Here is a 13,519-nt window from a genome sequence, read left to right as displayed (position 1 = left end):
GTACACAGCAGTGTTTGGTTTGTGAAAATCCATTGACCCATATACTTATAAACTGTATTTTTCTGAATCATGTCAAACTTCACTAAAAAGTTAAAATTAATTTTTAAATGGAAAACATTTTTTGGTAGGGAGTTGAGCAGACTAAGTAGGCAGTAGACACTTAGCAAAAAGCAGTGGGATATTTGGTTTAATAAATGCTTGTTGAATCCCTGCTCTATGCCAGCCACTGAGCAGGATGCTGGACAAACAGAGCTAATGAGACTTAGTCCCATTCTCCATCATCATCTCCATCATCATCTCCATCACCTTCATCAGCATCATTAACATTCCTTAGTGCTTACTATGTGCCAGCCATGGTTTTAAGTACCCCCCCCCCCCACTTTTTTTCTTCTTTTTACCAAACCCTGCATCAACTCTATCTTCATAACAACCCATATTACAGATGAGAAACTAAGGCACAGAGATGTGCAGTAACTCATGCAAAGTCACCCAGCTAGCAAGAAGTGGAGCCAGAATCTGGACCCAGGGCCTGTGCTCTGAACCACAGCCTCACACTCAGAAGTCTGGCCTGTTTACCAGCTCTGCCAGCCCCGGCTTCTATAGCATCACCTCTGTTCAGGGCAACAGTAATGGGAAATTACAACTGTGTGTCTCAGAAAGGCAGAGGGGGTTTCTAACTCTGCCTCTGGGCAGCTGTCAGCCCAATTGATAGAGATTTTAAAAAAGAAGAAGAAGAAGAGTTAAAATGGCTTGGCCCTTCTACTGTCCAAAGTCCACAGAAACCCTGAATTTGCTTCAAACTAACTTCAAAGCTGCCTCTGGCTCTGTGGAAACACTGACAGATCTCCCCACCGGCCTGGCATCGCTCCCTCCCCTGGCCGCCAGCTCAGGGGACTTTGAGGCTGGGGGCTGTGGCATCTGGGAGGCAGGGAGGGAGGGAGTGTTGACACTCACCCCCACGAATGTGGTCAGACACTGAACTGGGAGTCTGGGTCCCGAGTCTGGCACACGAGCATCCATCACGCAGGCTAGCTTTGCTTTGGCGCTCGGGGCAGGCGGTCAGTGTACTTAACCTGAGGGCGGAATGTTGAAGTCACAGCGCCAAAGCCCGCCCGTGCTCGGGACAAACTAGTAAGAAACAAACACTCACAGGGACAAATCAGGTCTGGCAGAGGCTCGGGCAGGGATGGTGTGGACACCTATGCAGGCGGGGTCCTCTGAGACCACTCCCTTTCTATGGCAGAAGCACCAGTAGACGGAGAGGCGTTCCCAAAGGCACACTCGTCCAGTCCCATCTCCAGGATGGCAGCAAAGCCATCTGGTTGTGCTTCTACCCAGAAGGACCCACGCCCTCTGTCTAACATGAGCAGTGGGGACAAGGGCAGGGGCAAATGCAAATTTGGTGATAAAATTCTAAACATTTGCTCAGTCTGCCCAGTTACGACACAACCTATTTGTAGAGAAATCCGTTGGGTCTCACCTAGAAAACAGACAAAATAGGGCACGAGAAAAAAAGGTGCACTTTTTCATATTCTAATAGAGCCACTGATGATTACCCAGAAAATAATGGACGCCTCTGAAAGGACTTCATATTAAACAGTCACAGTGTCGAGCAGGCACAGGGTTATCAAGAAGGGCACTTGGAATCAACCACCCAGGGGAGGGGCTGGCAGGCAGGAGGTGGCACTGGGAGGAGAGGAAATACAGCCATCATTTGTCATTCAGCCTCAGGGAAGGCCTCTGCCAACCCCGTGGGGAGCCCTGACACTGGGTGGCCCTTTGGAATTTTCTCACATTGGGACAGAGGGGGCAGGCCTTCCTCGCTCCCACCTATCATTGGATGCAGGTGACCCAGGAGAGGAGCGTGGGTGGGAGTGACTGTGGGCGAAGGCAACTCTTGAGCTGAGGCAATTCCAAAGAGAATGACCACCCCCAGCACTGCCCACTGCTGAGTTAGTCCTGAATGGGGTCTGGGTGGCATAGCCCAGAGTCCACTATGCAAAACTTGGACTCAGCCTGGCCGCTTGGCTCTGGTTGAGCATCAACCTATGAACCAGCAGGTCATGGTTCAATTCCAGGTCAGGGCACATGCCCAGGATGTGGGCTCGATCCCCAGTTTGGGGTGTGCAGGAGGCAGCCAATCAATGATTCTCTCTCATCATTTCATCATGGATGTTTCTATCTCTCTTTCCCTCTCCCTTCTTCTCTGAAATCAATAAAAATATTAAACAACAACAACAAAAAACCAGCAACTTGGACGCAGAGAGGCAATCAGTGTGTAGAGTCCACAGACCTGCCCATGATACTACACTAATCTGTGGCATCTGTACTGGCCTCCAACCTAATGTCCAGTCTTTGATGTTTCCTGGGCATCGCCTGCATTTCAGTAATTGAGGAGACCCAAGGAGGGAAGGCTAAATCTGACGAGGAGGAAGAGGAGCCGCATGGCCTGGTGCTCAGTAGCTTCCCTAGGGGACGAACGAGGACCACATACAACACGTAGTCATACCCCAGTGTGGTCAGGCCTGGTACAGCACTCACTGAGCCCGAGTGCCAAAGCCAAGCTTTCCTGAGTGATGAATGCTTGTATTGTCAGACTTAGGGACCCAAACTGGTGATCAGCCAGGATGAAACCACCCCTAATATCTGACTGATGGAAAAGTAACATCCCTACAAAAATGGCATGATCTCAAATATGTACAGGTGTATGTGTCCAGGCATAAAGAAATCAGGAAAAATTAACAAGAGCTTGAGGCATTGTAGGGATGACCTTGACATATGGTCAAGGGGAAGAGACACATGCTGCAGAGTAATGTGCAGAGTTAGATTCAATTTCAATGGAAAACAAACACTCAAACAACAAGATCCCTCCCTACCAGTAGCACACCTGTAGGTATTTGTATGAAAAAAAGGAAAAGATATGGAAGAATATCATTCTAGCCTATTTACATTAATTACGAGGGTATGGAGCGGGGTAGACATGTTATTCGTTTCCCATTTGTCTTTTTGTAATACCGGTTCACTTGTTTAAGCAAGGATGAATTACTTCCATAATTTGAAAAAATCAAATAAAGGATACATTTTTAAGAATGATCAGCATAGCACCATGTGCATGATGGGGACCTATATACACATACTGTTTCATTCTCTCTCCTATCTCCCCTCTTACAAGGCAGTTCCTTATTGTCCTTTTGGAATTGATCAAAAGGAATATTTAATTCAAGGCCAACATTTTCCTGTGCCCTCCCCTTAGTCATTAAAAGAGAGCATCGTTTTAATATCATGCCACACACAGTATATATCTGCCACCAAAATAAATCTGCCATTAAACCTATAAAAATTATGCAACGCATTCTGTAGCCAAATAGCAAAGCTGTGAATTATCTGCTGTTTGCTATTATCCAGGACCATGCTTCTCTCTATTGCCGTGCTAACGAAAGCTGACCATAGCAAGCTAACTCCCAGTTATCCTGGCTCGTGTACATGGAAAGCCCAGAGGGGCCGAAACCCAACTTGTCGCCACATCTGCAGACAAGAAATCAAAGACTTGGTTTTACGTTTCTTCCATCTCTCTCTGTCCCTGGCTGCACCCTGGAAGAGGTGTCCCAGAGGGAAGGAGCTACCACAGAATGGAAGGTTGAGGACACCAAGGGTCCACGTAAGTCTTTAAACAGGGTAGCTCTTCTCAATCTGGTTGGCTATGGGAATTCTCTCTTGCAATCCCATCAGCACCTGGGCAAGTCCTACTCATTCCTCCAGAGTTAACTCAGGTACCATCGTGTTGAATCACGGGTTAGTTGACAGAGTTTGGCTAACAGGTGTGGACTCTACAGTGGAATTTGACTTTTCTGAGCTCCAAACCTGTAGAAAGCAAGATGGAGACTCAGCCCCACCCTGACTGTAATGCAGTTTGTTAAATGTTATAACAGAGCCGCATGGCAAGTTCATGGGAGTGAGAAGGAAGGAGTGACCGGGGAGGCTTGCAAAGGGAGTTTGAGAGAGAAGGCAGGAGCAAACTGGCAGGAACAGTGGGCCAGGAAGCTGAGGATCGGGAAGGGTCTTTCAGTTGGAAAGAACAATGAACAAGGGTATGGAGGTGGGACGTGCTCCTGACTAGTCCGTGTAATAAAATCTAGGTTAACCCCTGAGGAATGACAGGGATTGCTGGTTGGCACAGCAGGCAGCCACACAGGGACTCCTCACTCACGCCCCTCAGCCTGATCTGTGTTGTCTTAACCGGGGAACCTTTACTTCAGAAACCTCACAAGCGTTTCTCTTCGCCACCAGCTTACAGACTGATTGTTTTCCCTACCGCATCCCTCATTCTGTCCATGACACTGGATTTAGGTTTTGGCTCCAACCTAGTTAGTTTTTGTTCTGTTTGGTTAATTGCAAGTAACTACCACAACCGTGATAGTGAGGGCTAACATTCACTGAGTGCTTACTCTAGGTCAACTGGTTGGCAAACTGCGGCTCGCGAGCCACATGAGGCTCTCTGGCCCCTTGAGTGTGGCTCTTCCTAAGCCTTAGGAGTACCCTAATTAAGTTAATAACAATGTACCTACCTATATAGTTTAAGTTTAAAAAATTTGGCTCTCAGAAGAAATTTCAATCGTTGTACTGTTGATATTTGGCTCTGTTGACTAATGAGTTTGCCGACCACTGCTCTAGGTCAAGGGCTGACAATTCTCACCACCACCTGGAGTGGGAGGTATTACTTATTATGATCCCTATTTCTCCAATGAGACTCAGAGAGATGAAATAATATGCAAGGCCTTACGACATGTAAGTAGCAGGGCCAGGATTCGAACACAGGCTTGTCTGACTCTAGGCCCATATTCTTGACCATCATGCAGAAATGACTCTCCCGAAGGCATACTCGCTCCATACCTGTCTGAGATCCAGAGCAGAAGCCATCAAGCTTTTTCTGTTAAAGGGCCAGACAATAAATATTTTCAGCACTGTGAATCATAGTGCCCCTATTACAACACTCAGCTGGGCCCTTTTAGCATGAAAGCAGCCATAGACAACACATAGACAAATTACATGGCTGTGCGCCAGTAAAACTTTGTTTATATAACAAGGGGACAGGTTGGATTTGGCTCCTAATCTACAGTGGTTTGTTCTTTCATTCGTTCAGGCTATGTTTATTGTCTCCCTTGTGCCTGACACTATACCAGGTTCTGGAATTCAGGGAGAACCACGCAAGCCCCCACCCTCATGGAGCTTACTTAAGTCCTAGCAATGTCTTGCCTGTTCATTTTACCTGCACCTGATACTGACCTCGGTACAGTATTCTTCATTCTTCCATTGGACCCATGGCTCTCAACTTACACTTCAGGTCACCTGGGAGCTTGTAGAACTCTCAGCGCCTGGGTCCACTCCCCTGCGATCCTAATTTAATTGGTCTGGGTGAGCCCAGGTTCTGACACTTTGACAAGCACACCAACTGATTCTGATGTGCAGCCAGGGCTGCAACCCACGGTTTGGATCAGGGGTCCTCAAACTATGGCCCGCGGGCCACATGCAAATACAAATATTGTATTTGTTCCCATTTTGTTTTTTTACTTCAAAATAAGATATGTGCAGTGTGCATAGGAATTTGTTCATAGTTTTTTTTAAAAAAAACTATAGTCCAGCCCTCCAATGGTCTGAGGGACAGTGAACTGGCCCCCTGTTTAAAAAGTTTGAGGACCCCTGGTTTGGATCCTTGTTTACCTCCTGTTTCTCCCACTTACCTACTGTGTGAATTAGGGTAAGTCTTTGCCCACAGAGGATGAGCCATATAATGTGGATAATACCAATCTCACAGGATTGTTATGATGATGAAATGAGGACATGAGCTCTTCAAACTGCAAGATGTTATACAAGGTACGGTACTGTTGTCACTCTGCCATTATGTTAGGTACTGACTCAATAATTTCTTTCCCCAGGCTTGCCCTTGCCTCTTTGAGTCACGGCAGTGTTTGGGATTTCTATAGCAAGCTGTATGGAGACAGCTCACTGGTAGCCCGGGTTCATTGGTGAGTGAGCTGGTGGCCTTTGCTTTACTCCAGCAGAGGGTCACATGGGGCTGCCATTGGCATGGGGAGTGCTGGCCTATGCCCCACTTTGGTATGAAAGGGTCTCCAACTTTGAGCACTGACGTTAAGCCTTGAATAAGTGGCTTACTTACTTTCACTCCTAGACGAATGTCCAAACCCATGTCCTTTCATGAGCTTAGCTCTAGAGGGGAACGGCATGAACAGTGTGCTGAGCACAGAGCAGTTTGCTAGGTCCTTCTACTGTATTGTTTCATCTCGTCTTCAGAACAACCCTGGGAGGGGAGGATAGTTACTGTTCTCATTTAGCAGACGAAGGAAATCACAGAGACTGAACCGCTTGTGACCTGGTGGGGTCAGAAGGCACACCTGGTCCACTTGGTCCTGAAACATTCCCCATGGAGCCCGAGGCATCCTGCAAGTCAGTCAGCTCCTCTACAGCCAGAGATGAACTGTCCAATGTTTATTTTTCCAGGTTTTTTTCTTTGCTTTGCTTTTGGAGGGGGAAGCCCAGAAAGAATCCCATGACACCTGCTAATCGCCACAGTGTGAAAGCCTCGCACAGCTCTGGCGCGATACACGGGGCCAAAGAAAAGGCATTTCTTCCCTGCGCAACATTTCAACGGCACAGTTTTATAACCTCGTAATGAAGCAAAAAACAAACAAACCAAAAAAATGTGAGGAGAGAGTTGGAGAAATAGATACTGCCAGCGGTGAGGAATTCACTGACCCCCAATCTGGGCCATCTCAAGACATGTTGGCCACTAGCTGAGCCTCTTAAAAGCTGAAAAGTCATCCCAGGCCACGGTTAAAGAGACTGCTTGAACAAAACAGAAACAAATGTGATCCTCAAAGTCTTAAATGTCAACTTGAAGGATGACTTAGAAGCTCTCAGATGGTCCAAGAGAACCTGCAGCTGCTCTGAGCTGCATCAGATGCTCCTTCTGTGCTTGGACGGCCGCTCCCCTACGCAGTGTGTCAACCGGTGTGACAATCAGGGGGGCAGCTTGCTACCCCACCCCACCAGACAGGTTTACAGATGCCTAAAACTTCCATTCCTTTTTATACATATTTTTATTGATTCTTAGAGAGAGAGAAAGGGAGAGGGAGAGGGAAAGATCCGATGGGAGGGTGGAACATCGAACAGACTGCCTCCTGCCTGCCCTCTACCAGGGATCGAGCCAGAAACCCAGGCATGTGCCCTGACGAGGAATCGAACCAGTAGCCTTTTGGACCACACCCAGCCAACTAAGCTACACGGCCAGGGCTAACGCTTCCATTCTTTGCAACCCATTGAAATTTGCTCCCCTTACTCTGACCTCAGCACCTCAGGCGCAGTGGCTGCCTAACCTACCTCTGACCTGAGGCTTGTTCTTCAAGACTCAACTGGTTCTTCTACCTCATTTTCTTAGATTCTTTTCTTTTTATTTCTGCGGCTCTGAGTGGGTGTTTTCTGCTACCATGTCTTCCAAATCACTGATTCTATCCTCTGCTTCATCTAATCTTGATTTGGGGGAACAATTTGTAAAGTATATGATTATCTCACCACTATGCTGTACTAATACAAAATAATATTGAAGGTAAACTATAGTTGAAAACAATTTTTTTTTTAAAAAAAAGAATGATACGAAGGTTAAAAGTCAAAAGAAAAAAGGACTCCCGTGGTTCTTGATCTTGTGCCCCACCCCCACCTTGACACCTCCCACCCACACCTTACACTCCAGCCTGCTCTGTGCCCTCTGCCTCTGGAGGGAGCTCACACAGGAGTGGTTTCCAGGCCAGATGCCCAGGATGCCTGGCGCCTCCCCCCACCCTCAGGATGATGGGCCAGGCATGTGCTCCTGGGTAATCCCCACCAGCCACCTTTTCTCCAGGGAGCCAGTAAAGGTCACCTGACCCTAGCAACTCCACCCATTGGCCTTCAATAATGGAAGACATGCAGCCAGATTTGGGGGGAGGTCCTTTCCAAACTACGCAGGCTCCTGATGGCTGAAAACGGGAACGTGACATTATGACCCTTTATGAAGGGTCTACAGCATCACTAGCTCTGTTTCTGTCCTTTTGCATAAATATCATTTTTGTGATAACCTTGTGAGGTAAATATTACCCTCATTATCTTTTTCCAGGTGAGGATGCAGGAATAGGTAGGGTGTCCCAGGTGACAAATCCCCTCCTGGGCAGTGCTCGGAAGCCTGCGCTCTATCCTGCTCCAGACATGAAGGACATGGTCCCTGACCATAGACTGGCGGCCATGGAAATCCAGAGAGTCGGCCACTAGCAAAGCCAAGGATAGCGTCCAAGTTGTTTGTCAGCCGGTGTGCTTGCCCTTTGGAACTTCAGGAGCGTCTGAGAATGTGCCCTAAGTATTCTGACCTCAGGGATGACTGGCGAGCTGGCCAGATCTTGAGCTGATAGAAGGAAGGAGGAGAAGGCTCCACTATCGGCCCAAGCATCAGTGGCCTAGGAATTCGTCCCAGGTCTCAAGTTGGTGAAATGGCCCAGGGCAAGCCTGGAGGGGTCAGGATGGCACTGACTCTCAGAGAAACCTTCATGAAGAAAGAATCAAAGCCGTTCTCTTGCTGAGGACTCTGTGCTGCTGGGACCAGGGCATTTCTGGGCGTCACCTCTAAAAGGTCCCTCTGTCCCTGGTATTCAGCCTTCTATTTGAAAATAGTGGGAATGAGAGGGAACATTTAACATTGGTCCTCCCATTGGCGCCACTGAAATCAAAGACGTAAACCTCTGCCTCATCAGTCATCTTTGCCGCCCCCCCCCCCCCCCGGGAGGGCGCTGAGGCGTGCCCTCTCCTCCCCTGGGTCCAAAGCTCTTCAATGAGGGAGAGAGTCTAACTCTAACCTGTCTAGTGTCCAAAACTTTGGGGGCAGGAAGTTGGAAAGGAAGACTGGGGCGAGACCATGTTCCCATAGAAAGCTGTAGTCTCTCAATCTCACCCACACACCCCCTTACCGCCCCCCCCCCCCAAAAAAAAATCATTCACAGGCCTTCCTACTGGTCCTGCCCTCACATCCTCCCTTCCTGATTGCCTGGCTCTCTTCTCAGTTCCAGTGCCCAGGAGAAGTTTCTCTCCTCTCTTCGTCCTGATGGGGGCACGAGTATTCCCTCAGCATCCCCGGAGCGGGAGGACAAGCTCCGAAAACTCGGCTAGGAGTAGGCACCGGAGCGTGCAACTCACCAGGCGGCACGACATAATAGCACAGTCGTTGCTTTTCAAGGAAGGAGTGCAGCTCCCAGCATGGAGGAGAAACAGGCTGTTTATGCCCCCATGCCCCAGGCCGCGACCATCCCCAGGCGACCATCCCCAGGCACTCCGAACATGTGAGCATGTCCTGCCCATGCTTCTCCCGGGACCCCAGCCACCCCTCTTCCACACTCCTTTCCACCGCCTTCTTCATCACACGTAGGTGGAAGATGGACTCCTCAAGCTAAACGACTCTATTTCTGACACTGCCGTCTGCTCAGTCTATTATCGTGTTTCCCTAGGGATCGATTTGTATAATTTCTAAAATCCTTCCCAAATCTCCCAACTTCCTGTGGGTCCAAATTTCCTCCCCGTCCCTTCATTTTTTCTAGGGCACAGGGAGAGTCCAGTAAAGTTCCTCCCACCCAAACATTGTAGGTTGGCTCTATTGCAAAATACAAAACCAGAGCCCAGGGGAGGGCAAAGCTGGAAGGGCTCTCTTTGTGGTCACTGGTCTGTGGAACCAGCTATTGACATCCAGGGCCTGCATTGGGCAATCCAAGGGCTGCTGGGTCCACTCAGCCCCAGCCCCCTCGCCTCCCGCTCTCAGGACAACACAATTCCCCCTCTGCGTTCCGGGGAAAACCCATCGCCTCCATCGGCCGGCTTTTCAGAGAAATCCAAGAAACTGACACGCTACTCAGATGGGGGAAAACACAAAACCTTAAGCTTTTCAAAAATGGGAAGTTGCTTTCATTCCCATGTCAGCTTCAAGGAAAGCCTCCAGGGTCTCCTTCCTAGAGAGACAAGGTTTTCCTGCCCACCTTCCCCGGAGCTTTGCAAACCTACCACAGAACTGAACGGTGCAGAAGTGGCCAGAGCAGGGAGGCAAGAGTTAAATCAAGCCCAGACCTCAGCAATCTGTGTTCAATTTTGATAAAAATCTCTCTCCCTTTCCCCCAACGCCCCCTCCCTCCACCCCTCAGCTCAGACACGTCTCTTTATGTTATGAGCTTGCATCTTGTTTGGGGCACCGCGGTGCTCCCAGAGAACCCGGCACGTCCCCCACTGCGGGCACATGTGGCAGACACATTCATCCCACTCCTGGGGCAGGCAGGACACAGAGCCGCAGTGTCCTGGCCGACGCCTCCTCCTCCTCCTTCTCCTCCTTCTCCTCCCTCCTCCTCCTCCTCTTCCTCCTCTTCCTTAAATTACCTGCCTACTGACCAGATCCTTCCTTCTGCTTAAGTCGAAGTCCCAGGGCCTGGGCATGTCAGGGCCACAGGTGCTGAGGCCCCCAGCGTGGGGACCCCTTTCCTGAGATGCTCCTTTCTTTGCTCCAAGTCCCGCTGCCCAGGGCTGCTGAGAGCTAGGACGGCCGCCCCCTGCCCTGCCTGTGGCCAAGGCCAGGCTTGCTGGGGGGGAGCTGGGCTCCTGAAGAGTTAAACCGCCAGTGAAGGCACAGACCGACCCAGGACAAGCCACCACCAAAAAAGTTCTCAGTTTGGGGGGCACCGGCTATGCCTGTCCACTTGTGACAACAAGGAAACCAATGTGAAAGCCACGAAAACACATTTTTAAAAGTTTTCCAAAGACATTCTCTGTGTCCAGATGTGCTGATGCCGACAGGCAGACACACGCACACGGCCGCGCACGCAGGCCCCGGGCGCCCACTGAGCAGCACTTTGGAGAAACAAAACAGCAGCCTGTGGAGCTCTGCCTCCAGCCCGCTCCCCGCACAGGGATCAAGCAGGGCGAGCGGGGGAAGAGCCGGCAGAAAGCCGCCCCGCCCGGCCCCCACCCCGGGAGGGACGCGAGCCCGGCCAACCCGGCGGCGGCACTTACTCCGAGGACCCCGCGCGGGCGCCGCTCCGCAGCCCGGACCCCGGGCGCGCTCGCCGCTCTCCGCTCCTCGCCCGGACTCCGCCGCGTCCGGAGAAACCACCGCCTCCCCTCCCGGCCGGCCTCTCTCCCCCGCCCGCCCCGCTCTGACGTCAGGCGTCTTGGAGCGGGATATTTATGGCCAGGATACGCTGAATTTTCCCTAGGTAGAGTTCTGATTGCGGTTCCTTGGGATTTGTAATTTTCACACTTTCAGACAGAAAGGAGGGGTGAGGGGGAGGGGGGAGGGAGGGCAGCCGGCAGGGGCGAGGCAGACAATGAGGGTAGCTGTTTGCTACTCTGGCAAGGAGCCTTCGCAGGGCTCCCTCTGTTTTGGAAACATGTTAGGGTCAAGGAGGCAAAAGTGGCGACCTGGCCAGGAGGTTTCTCCCGGCTCCTCCCCTGGGCATCTGGCGCAAAGACCTGCTCCGAGCCTGCTGCGGGGTCCGGTCTGGGGGGATGCCCTCTCCATCCCACAGGGCCCCGGTGTAGGACGGTAAGTCCCAGGAAGGTGCCAGGGCAAGAAAAGAGACGAATCAGGCAGAACAGAACAGCTAATTAGAAGCCCGGGTCCACACCCTAACAACTTTTCCATTTCTTCTTTGGGAGTGTGTATGTAAAAGAAGAAAAAAAAAGGTTTATTTTTATAAAATTATGTTCCACACTCCCTGCCTCTGTATAGCTTTTCCAACTCAGTGCCAGTCAATTCATCTTACTTCACTGCTTATATACAGAGTGTGAGCCGTTTACAATAGCTCTTATTCATACTTTTTAAAATCGCCTTTAAATTTTTTTTTCCTTAAATGTGATTGTGACCCATCTCCTGGGCTGCACTGGAGTCGCCTTGGTTAGGAGCGACTGTCTGCTCCAAGCCTGCACCTTCCTCAGGGTGAGTGTTTGATCTTGTTTCCCCCACAGTCCCAGGAGGCACCCCGCCTGGGTGAGGACCCATGTAAGGTTTTCGGAGTGTCCAGGTCTAGATTCTGATGGTTTCTGTTTCTCCATTGAGCTCAAGGGTCTTAGGGAAATGGCTTGGTTTAAGGGCCTTCCTTCCAGAGTACGGAAAAAGAGAATGTAATGCTTTAGCCTTCATGGTTCCCAGGAATTGGAGAACGAACATAAAAATGATGCACAAGATGCAAATCGCTTGTGCAGTGAGATAACATAAGTGTGTAGGTATTCAACTCCCCGTCAGTAGAAAGAGCACAGATAACTGCAAATCATCACTAAGCCATCACAGCTCCAGTGAACTTTCCGTTAGCCCAGATGGGGTGTGTATGTGTGTGCCTCAACCACAGTTACAATGCAGCAGGGACTCACGGACTTGGAATGTGTTTACCCCTTCGGCAGCAGCTGGTTAGGGCTGATTGCCAGAAGGGGCCAGGTCTTGGGGACTGGGCCTCTTGGTGGGGGGACAGCCAAGATGTTTTGATCCAAGCCACAGAGGGCCGGAGCCCTGCTGCGCGGTCAGTGCCAGGTGGCCTCCTGAGCTTTATACCCACTGCCATGTCTTTCCCCTTGTTTGCATCAGGGTTCTGTTGGCAAGGTAAGTCCTGCTCTGTGGTAGACATTGCAAGTTGGCTTCCAAAAGCCATCGACCAACCTCTTCTCCCTTGTCTTCCTCAATAAAAAACTGGAAGTCTACAATATCCCCCATCCCAGGCTCCCTTGTAACTGGGGACAGCTATGAAACCCAGTTCTGGCCAGGTGAGTTTGTTGTGCAAAAGGCAGGAGTCAGCTGCCACAAAACTCTTTAAGCAAAAGTCAGATTCAGACAGCATGCCCCTTCAACACTTTGACATTCCTTACTTGTCCTTCTCCTACTTCTTCTCTCTTGGAACAGAGACATGATGCCTGGAGATACAGCAGCCATCTTGCAACCTTGGGGACAAAAGCCACTCACTTAAGGATGGTGGAGCAGGAACATCCTAGGTGGCATCTGTAAAGAGCTGTACCTTCCTCTGACTTCTTGTTAGGTGACAAAAATAAACTCCTATGCGTTTAAGTTATTATAGTTGAGTCTTCTGGGGTTTTTTTTTGTTGTTGTTTTCTGTGGGTTTTTTTCAGCCAAATATAATCTTTCCTGACATACTCCATCAGTCCACCAAAATATACTATTGGAATCATTCCTGAGCATTAACTTACAGGTATGACAATTATATTTTACTAGAGGCCCGGTGCACAAAAATTTGTGCACTGGCGGGGGTGGGGGGTGTCCCTCAGCCCCACTTGTGCCCTCTCACAGTCTGGGACCCCTTGGGAGATAACGACCTGCTGGCTTAGGCCCACTCCCGGGTGGCAGAGGGCAGGCCCAATCCCTAGGTGCCTGCCCCACAGCCCCTGGTCAGACTCAGAGCAGGGCGGATCAGGAGGTTGTGATGCCACCCTCAGTCACGCT

The 13,519-nt window shown here is 50.1% G+C and overlaps 1 protein-coding gene across 1 annotated transcript in view; it reads right to left on the bottom strand.

Moving 5' to 3' along the window:
* Nucleotides 1-11,168, bottom strand: part of DAAM2 (dishevelled associated activator of morphogenesis 2) — a 102,336-nt gene extending 91,168 nt beyond the window's left edge. Inside the window, exon 1 of the mRNA XM_081095043.1 lies at nucleotides 11,086-11,168. The gene's annotated coding sequence lies outside the window, so the exon portion shown is untranslated. The remainder of the gene's footprint in view (nucleotides 1-11,085) is intronic.
* Nucleotides 11,169-13,519: the final 2,351 nt, after the last annotated feature.

This window comes from Myotis nattereri (genome assembly GCF_964212035.1).
Source record: "Myotis nattereri genome assembly, chromosome: 6".
Classification (NCBI taxonomy): domain Eukaryota; kingdom Metazoa; phylum Chordata; class Mammalia; order Chiroptera; family Vespertilionidae; genus Myotis; species Myotis nattereri.
Note: the sequence above shows the minus strand (reverse complement) of the source record. Positions and strands in the feature narration are given on the sequence as shown.